This window comes from Geotrypetes seraphini, chromosome 9 (assembly GCF_902459505.1).
Source record: "Geotrypetes seraphini chromosome 9, aGeoSer1.1, whole genome shotgun sequence".
NCBI lineage: Eukaryota > Metazoa > Chordata > Amphibia > Gymnophiona > Dermophiidae > Geotrypetes > Geotrypetes seraphini.
The window spans coordinates 89953361-89961636 of NC_047092.1; the positions used below are offsets into that span (position 1 = coordinate 89953361).

Here is an 8276-nt window from a genome sequence, read left to right on the forward strand (position 1 = left end):
GCACGGGTTGTGGGGCCCTTTCAGGAACGCCCGTTCCCAGTGATGGTGTTGTCCCCTCTGGTTATCATTCCTAAGAAGGAGCCGGGTAAGTATCGCCTGATCCATAACTTGTCCAGGCCCACGGGGCGCTCAGTGAATGACAGCATCCCTTGCGATCTCTGTTCTGTCCGCTACGCTTCCTTCGACAGTGCTTTACGCCTTGTTCGAAAAGCGGGTGGTGGAGCTTTGTTGGCCAAGGTGGACATCGAGTCGGCCTTTTGGTTGTTGCCGGTACATCCATCTTCGTATCCGTTGCTGGGATTTCGATTCGAGGGTGCCTTTTATTTTGATCATTGTCTGCCGATGGGTTGTTCCATCTCCTGCGCCTTCTTTGAATTATTCAGCAACTTTCTCCACTGGGTTACTGTTCGGTGAGCGGGGAGGGAGTCGGTTGTTCACTATCTGGATGATTTTCTTTTCGTCAGGAGGGTTCTGGTGATTGTGGTCTATTGAAATCTACTTTTGAGTGCATGGCTGCTGAATTTGGGGTGCCGTTGTCAGCTGATAAATCTGAGAGGCCTACTACTTGTCTCACTTTCTTAGGGATCGAGAGCGATTCGGTTGCTATGGTGAGTTGGCTTCCGCAGGGAAAAGTGCGACAGTTGTTAGCTTTGATCTTGCCTGTTAGGGGTACCCGTAAACATACTCTGCAGGTTGTTCAGTCTTTGTTGGGGTCCCTTAACTTTGCCTGTTGGGTCCTGCCTATGGGGCGTGCTTTTTCTCGTCATCTGGTGGTGGCGACGTTGGGTGTACGTGATTGCAGACACTTTGTCCGGATTACGGCTGGGATTCGGGCTGATTTGCATATGTGGTCTCTGTTTTTGGCTCATTTTAATGAGTCGCTCCCGATACAGCACCCAGATGTCTCTAACTTGGATCTCGAGCTTCAATCGGATGCTGCTGGTGATGTGGGCTTCGGGCTCTATTGTCAAGGGAACTGGTGCACTGCGTCGTGGCCTGAGAGTTGGCGGCAGGTGGGTATTACTCGCAATGTGACCATGCTGGAGCTTTGCCCCTTGCTAGTAGCATGTGAGTTGTGGCCAGAGAAGTTACAAAATCGGTGTGTCGTTTTCTGGTGTGATAACATGGGAGTAGTGGAGGTTGTGAACCGGCAAGCTGCAAAGTGTTTGCAGGTGAATGCAGTGATGCGGAAACTTGTCTTGCACTGTTTGCGTCTTAATTTATACATTCAGGCTCGACCCGTTCCTGGGGTTCAGAACAGGCTTGCTGATGCACTTTCTCGTTTTCAATTCTTGCAGTTTTGGAAGCTGGAGCCGTCAGCGAAGATGGATGGGTCGCCGATGCCAGAGCGTTTGTGGAGCCTGGTGGTGAATGGATATGGAGCTTGTTACAACGGTCCGTAGCTCCTGCCACTTGGACCCGGTACAATCGGGGTTTCTGACTGTATTCAACTTTCTGCGATCGTGGGGTTGGGTCTCCGGACCTGTAACGGAGGTCTTGTTGGCGGACTTCTTAGCTTGTTCCCAGCTTGCGGGCTTTTCCCTGAGTGCGTCGGCGGGCCACTTGGCGGGCTTTGCGTTCTTTTGTAGGGCCTTCGGGTGGTCCTGCCTGGCGTTGGGATTTTTGCCACGCAGGATACTATTGGCCTGGGGCCGGATGTCTCCGCGGGTGCCGGATTTCCGGCTGCCAATCACGCGTGCATTGTTATCCCGTCTCATCGGGGTGTTGCCTGTAGTGGCGAGTTCTGGCTTTGATGCTTGTTTACTCAGAGTTGCTTTTTCCTTGGCTTTCTTCGCGGCGTTGCGTGTAGGGGAGCTGCTGGTTCACCCATCCGATGTCCAGGGCCTGTGGGGTTTCCTGTGTAGTCAGATGTGCGTGGAAGGGGGTACGGTGCGTTTATTCATTGCTCGGTCTAAGTCGGACCAGCTGGGCAGGGGGCGCACGTTGGTCTTGCACAGCGTGCTGGGCTGTGCTTCATGCCCCATCCAATCGCTGGATGCCTATATGGCGGTCCGTCCTCGTTCAGACTCGGCGTTGTTGTTACATGCAGATGACGCTCGTCTCACTCGTTACCAATTTCTGGCTGTTTTGTGGCGGGCCCTGAGTCGGTGTGGTGAAGTGCTGGCGCACTATGGCACACATTCCTTTCACATAGGGGCTGCTACTAGTGCCTTTAAAGCAGGGGTGCCTGCTACAGCTATTCAACGGCTGGGACGCTGGTCATCTGATGCCTATCGTGGTTACATTCGTCCGTCGGGTTCTAGGCAGGAGGGTTCTCAGTCTGGTGCATTGGGTTAGGGGGGTGCTCCTGAGCTGTTTGGGGGTATGGTGGCTTGGAGGGGTGGATGGGGGTATGGCGGCTTGGAGGGGTGTGGGTGTGTTTGCATTGAGGGGAGGCTGGGAGGGTTCACTGCATGGCTTCCTCTTACTAACCTCTTGGTTTAGGGGACGTTGGCTTGACTGCTGGGTTTTGCTTTACAGATGCTGCACAGCGTGCCCAGTCGGTTTGGATCATTGGGCACTTCTTCGTCCATTGGGCTGGGGAGTGTACAGTTGTCCGACCGTGTGGTCAACACCTGGGCCTCCGTCATCGCGGAGTCTATGTCTCTTGGTGGGGACAGCGGGGCATGCGTTGGCATCAGCTGCTTCCCCTTCTGGATGACCTTCGGTGTCGCGCCTGGCACCCGAATCTTTTGCTTTTTCACCTCGGGGGCAACGATGTCGATTCGCTTAGTGGCAAATATTTAATTGATCTGATCATTGGCGATCTCGGGGTGATTCAGGGTTGGTTTCCCAGATCGTTTGGTCCGACATTATTCCGTGACCGAAGTGGTTGGTGTCTCATAGATGGACCAGAGGGCTTACTAAGGTGAATCGACAGATAGGCCAGTGGGTGGAGGCTCGGGGTGGGGTACAGATTAGGCATGCATGGGTAGACGTATCTTGTTCGAGGTTGTTTTACAGGGATCGGGTGCATCTTTCGGACATCGGTTGGGATCTCTTGCTTGATGATTTTGCTTCTTGTTGCGAGCGTGTGTTGGACCCTTAACCGCAGCTCTGTTCATAGGGGGGGGGGCTATAACGAGTTACAGGCTTGTGGCAGTATCCCGAGCTACTGACTGCTGGGCTCATCATGGGATGAGCAGTGGGCCGGCTGGGTCAGATGTCCCTGGACAATGGGGCATGTAGGGACATGCCACTCCTCGGACCCTTGCTTAGACGGCAGGGTCAGGGGCCATTTACATCTGAGTCAGTAGCTCGGGATCAGGGGCACAATGGTGATACCATTGTGCTGGTTTAATTGGATAAAGTATCAGTTAATGCTGTTTGTAATTTGTTATTTATAATATGTTAAATGTTATTTAAATATGTTTATTTTACAATAAACAGGGCTGCGGCCAGGTTTCTCCACACAGGTTTATGTGTCTTCTTGGGGTTGGCTAGGGGTTTGAAGGGTAAGAAAAAATGTAAGCATTAGGGAAGGGGGCCGCTTCAGCTTCCGCTGTTATGCAAACAAATATAAAAGAAGTTAAAACAGCTTGCTAAGCAGGAAACCAGCTTTTTTTTTTTTTTTTTTATAGAGGTCGAAGCAAGTAAGTCGAAATGGGACAGTATGGGTAAAGTCATTTAGAACCATTGTGATATAGTAAGGAATGCACAGATCTAGTGGGGATGGAAGCTGGAAAGATAGGAAGCATAAACAGAAGCAGCAAAAGAAAGAAGCGGGACAAAGCAGGCTATGCATGATCTAACGAGCCAGCGTGCAGCAGATCAGGCAAAGCAAGCTGAAATAGTACAATGGGAAGTTGAGATTTGAAATTACCGAAGTGGAAGGCCAGATGAATAGAAAAGGAGCCGACACACGAGGCCACATAAAAGTCGGTAAGCAAAACAGGGCTCGCAAAGCCATTTATAACAGAGTTGAAAAGCGTACAGCCAGCAAAAGTGTAAGCAAACATCAAAAAGTCATTATGGTTTGCCAGTGTAAGAGCGGATCAGGAACTTCGAACAGTTCAGACAGTTCAAACAAGGCAGACAAATCAGACGCTGTCAATCGGGGTGGGAGACTTCTCTTCTATGAAAGAAGCAAGGAGTTCAGGATCTGTAAAGTCCCTTGTCTGGTTAAGGAAAGTGACCTTCAGTCGTGCAGGATAAAACATGCCGAAACGGGCGCCCATTTTTTTGAGTTGTGGTCGGAAGGCCAGAAGCTGTTGCCTGGAGCGAACCGTAGCTTTGTGCAGGTCAGAAAGAAACAGGATCTTGTTGCTCTCATGGGTGAGGGGTGAAAGAGATCGTGCCTTCTGTATGATATTGAGAACTTGCTGGTAGCGGAGAATCTACAGCTTGGGCGATGGTCATGCTGTTGGCGGGAAGATGGCGTTCTGTGCGCTCTTTCAATCTCGAAGTCTTCATGAAGTTAAGATCTAGTAAAGCAGTGATAAAAGACTCAAGGAAGGCAATCATGTTGTTTCCTTCCTTCCCTTCCGGGACCCCAAGCAGACGGATGTTATTTTGACGAGAGCGGTTACTCGCGTCTTCAAATTCCCACTTGATCGCCAGGGTGCGTTTGACATGAGTCTGGAGGGCTTTAATGTTTGCTTCAGCAGTAGCCGCCTTGATTTCCAGGCCAGTGACTTTAGATTTAAAAGTAGTAAGATCGTAGTGAATAGTAGTTAGTTCGTCTTTGACTTCAGTCATAGCGTCCTTTGTGTCAGTCATTATATCCTGAAATACTTTGATCGCCTCCCAGATATCGAGCATGGAAGGAAGCTCCAGTTTCTCCGATTTATCTGAGGCAGTTTTTGCAGGAGATGGAGGATCCGGCTTATGCCTTTTGCACATTTTAGTTGAGGCCATAGCTAGCCAAGTTAATTGTGCAAGAGTCGATGAGTAATAGATGCAAAAAATGTAGTAGAATAACGAAATAGTAAGAAGGGTTGCTGGAGCTGATCACTCAAGCGACCATCTCAGTCGGGCTCCACAGCGCCCCCTATCAAGTTTATTTGTTTTAAGTTTTATATTAAATAAAGTTTAAGAAATTGCAGAGTCCCATCTAGTAATATTACTAATTACAGATCCAATGAGTTTATGCTGTCTGAGATCCTCTGGGATAAGCCTACAGTAACTATCAGCCTGAGACTCTCCCAATACAGCTATTGATATGGTATAAATGGGTAAGTCTAAAATAGCTGTGTTGATACCGATTTAAGCTACTATTGTAGAATGGAATCTTGGTACCCAAAAGCTGATATAGAATTAACGCTCAGTGCATTGCATCTAGGCGCCTGAATTATGGTGCCTAATTATATAATTGCCCCCCCCCCCAGTGTATATGATATAAGAAAAATATATTACAATAACAGGAAAAAGGAAGAAACAAATAAAAACCAAAAAGAAATATCAATAAAGCAAAAGAATAAACATATAGACACTTTGGGAAATCTCACCAATACTGCTGTTTTGAAGATGATCCTTTTATTTAGTTAGATTGTGAGCCTTCGGGACAGTAAGGGAATTTTTCAAGTACCTTTCCTATTTCTAATCTTAATGTATATTTTCTGTAAACCGCTTAGAACCTAACGGATGTAGCGGTATATAAGAAATAAATTACATTACATTACATTATTTTCCTGAGAATTTTAAGGATAATCCTTAATTATGATAAAGCAAATCCTTCCTTTTTTAATTAGGGTGTAAGCAAATCCTCCATCAGAAGCATTAACCTGCTTTATAAGCCCTACAATTGTGCCACTTGAATGTCTCGCTGCAATCTAAAAAATATGTCCATATAACTAAATGTCCGTATAACTGAATGTACCTTGAATGTCTAATATAAGTGACTGTTTTGTGTCTACTGTAATCTACTGTGTACGTGCTTTTGTAACCCATTCTGAGCTCACGGTAGGACAGGATAGAAATCTAAATAAAAAATACAAACAAACCTGAATATGGCTAAAACTGAACTTATTTTTCTGCCTAAACCCCCTCCCCCCCCTTCTGCTGTTTTCCATTTCTGTGGATAACACTCTCCTCCTCCTCCTCCCTGACTTGTCAGCTCACAGCTTTGGGTAATCTTTGACTTCTCTCTCCTTCAAGTTTCAAGTTTCTTTACTTTGATATACCGTCTATCAAAACCTGTTGCTTCCTCCTCTATAATTACCGAAATTTGACCTCTCCTCTCCAAGTATACTACCAAAACCCTTATCCATGCTCTCATCACCTCTCACTTAGGCTACTGCAACACACTTCTCTCAAGTCTTCTGCTCGACCATCTCTCTCCCCTTCAATCCATTCAAAATGCTGCTGCACGACTCATATTCCATGAGACTCGCCACACTCACATTACTCCTCTCCTCAGGTCACATCATTGACACATCAATACAGTTCATGCTTTTCAGCACTATAGAAATGATAAATAGTAGTAGTAGACACATCTTTGCTAAAATAAACCCAAACTTGATTCTATTTGCACACACTAAACTCTATTTTTTTCTGAATGCTTACCAATAAGTAACCAACTTGCTCCACATTCCTCCAGTGCTCAAATTCTCACTTTTCTCAACTATACAGTGACTGAATCTGAAACACAGAGAAGCCTTTCTGACAACCAGGGTACTAAAATATATCTGTAAGTCAAAGTTTCAAAGATTTAATGGGGCTGTTTATTTTAGAAAGCCTTATCAGTTAAATTGTTGAATACTAAATGGACATTATCCACACTCTTGACACCTCCAAAAATGTACTCACATTTTGTTTTGCTTCTAATGTTCTCAAAGTTTCTTGGGGAATGATAGGAAATCTTGCTTCACCAATTAATACTTTGTATAAATGGAGTTAGAAGCGTTGTATGAAAATCATTGCTAAGGAAATTTTAAAATAACTTGATGATGATCTTATCTACATTATTTTTTGGTTTAAAGTAATAATAATAATAAAAAAAAAGTAACTCCAGCTTCTTGAGGAAGTATTAATTTCTTAATCCCTAAAGACTAGATTTCTCTTTACCTGTATCTTTCTATTTATTAATAGGTAAAAAATCTGATAGGCAATTTTGTTTTGGAATTGTGGCTCCTGTTTACGCATAATAAAATCTAAATAGAGTACAAATAAACCACTTTACCTTTCTGGTGAAAATTATTTTGCAGTCTTCTTATCCTTTCCCTGTCTCTCATAAACTGGATTTTGCCTTCAGTCTTGATCTGTTTCAACCTGTTCTACCTGTTTATTCAACTCCTCCCTTATACCAAGTAGGTGTTTCATATCAACAAGATGTTTCTGTATCATGCAATAAGGAACATCCCTCCGAAGTACATGCTTTCTAATGATTTATATTATTTAAAATGTGTCAAAATTGGAATATATCAGAGAAAACTAATTATTTTCATACAGTAGTAATTCCAGGGGAAGTTTATTCCAGGAGATAGCTGTCACTGACATAAATGCTCTCCCTCACCATTTTTGTAATCTCATTCAGTGATAATTAGGATCTTTCAGAACAGCAACTTGATTAGAACATAAGGAGATGAGCAGTATTCCCGAGGAGAATGAGTTTGAGGAGGGCATGGAAATAGGGGGAAGTGAAGTATGAATGATTCCCTCCTGCCTAGAGGAAATCCAGTCTGGGATATTTTGCATGCTGAACTAAGGCAAGGCTGGGAGCAGAGCAGAAGCCACCCTGTCCCATTAAGGGAAAATATTGCTTTAAAGTTTGTTGGACCATGCCCCATGTAAGCTGAACCCAAAGGAAGATAAGGGCATAATTGGGGGGAGGGGGGGAAGGAAACTGGAGACCTTATAAAAGGGAGGCTTGCCCTGCACAGCTTGACAAGCAGAACTATGCACATCCTTTGAGGGGACGGCATGGTGACTAGAAACACCAGAAAAGAAAAGTTAATAATTGTATGCTACTTGGACTAAGGAATCAAATATTTTTATAGCATGCAAAACTTCAGGTGGCTATTTCATAAACATCAGCGACCTTTGGACTAAGGAAGCATGTAAGAGATACAGGAGCCAGTGAGGGCCATGCCCGACTGGGGGAGTGAGAAGAAACGGTGGCAGGGAGCTGCCAGCAATCCCTAGGAGGGAAATATGGGTCAGTGAACAAACTAAGGACCTTTTGGTTTTGGTGTTTGAATATGAGGGTTTTTTTTCTCTGTTGCTAAGAACAGTTTGGTTTCTGACCTGAAAGCACCGGGCAAATTGTTTGGACTGAGATATTGGTGATTGCCCAGAGGACCTTGGGCAGATTGCCCCGTTTAATATTTTGTTTTCCT

General features: G+C 45.2%; 1 protein-coding gene across 1 annotated transcript in view; it reads right to left on the minus strand.

The window, feature by feature from the left end:
* Nucleotides 1-7183, minus strand: part of LOC117366382 (alpha-1,4-N-acetylglucosaminyltransferase-like) — a 144275-nt gene extending 137092 nt beyond the window's left edge. The window contains exon 1 of the mRNA XM_033957671.1: nucleotides 7121-7183. The gene's annotated coding sequence lies outside the window, so the exon portion shown is untranslated. The remainder of the gene's footprint in view (nucleotides 1-7120) is intronic.
* Nucleotides 7184-8276: the final 1093 nt, after the last annotated feature.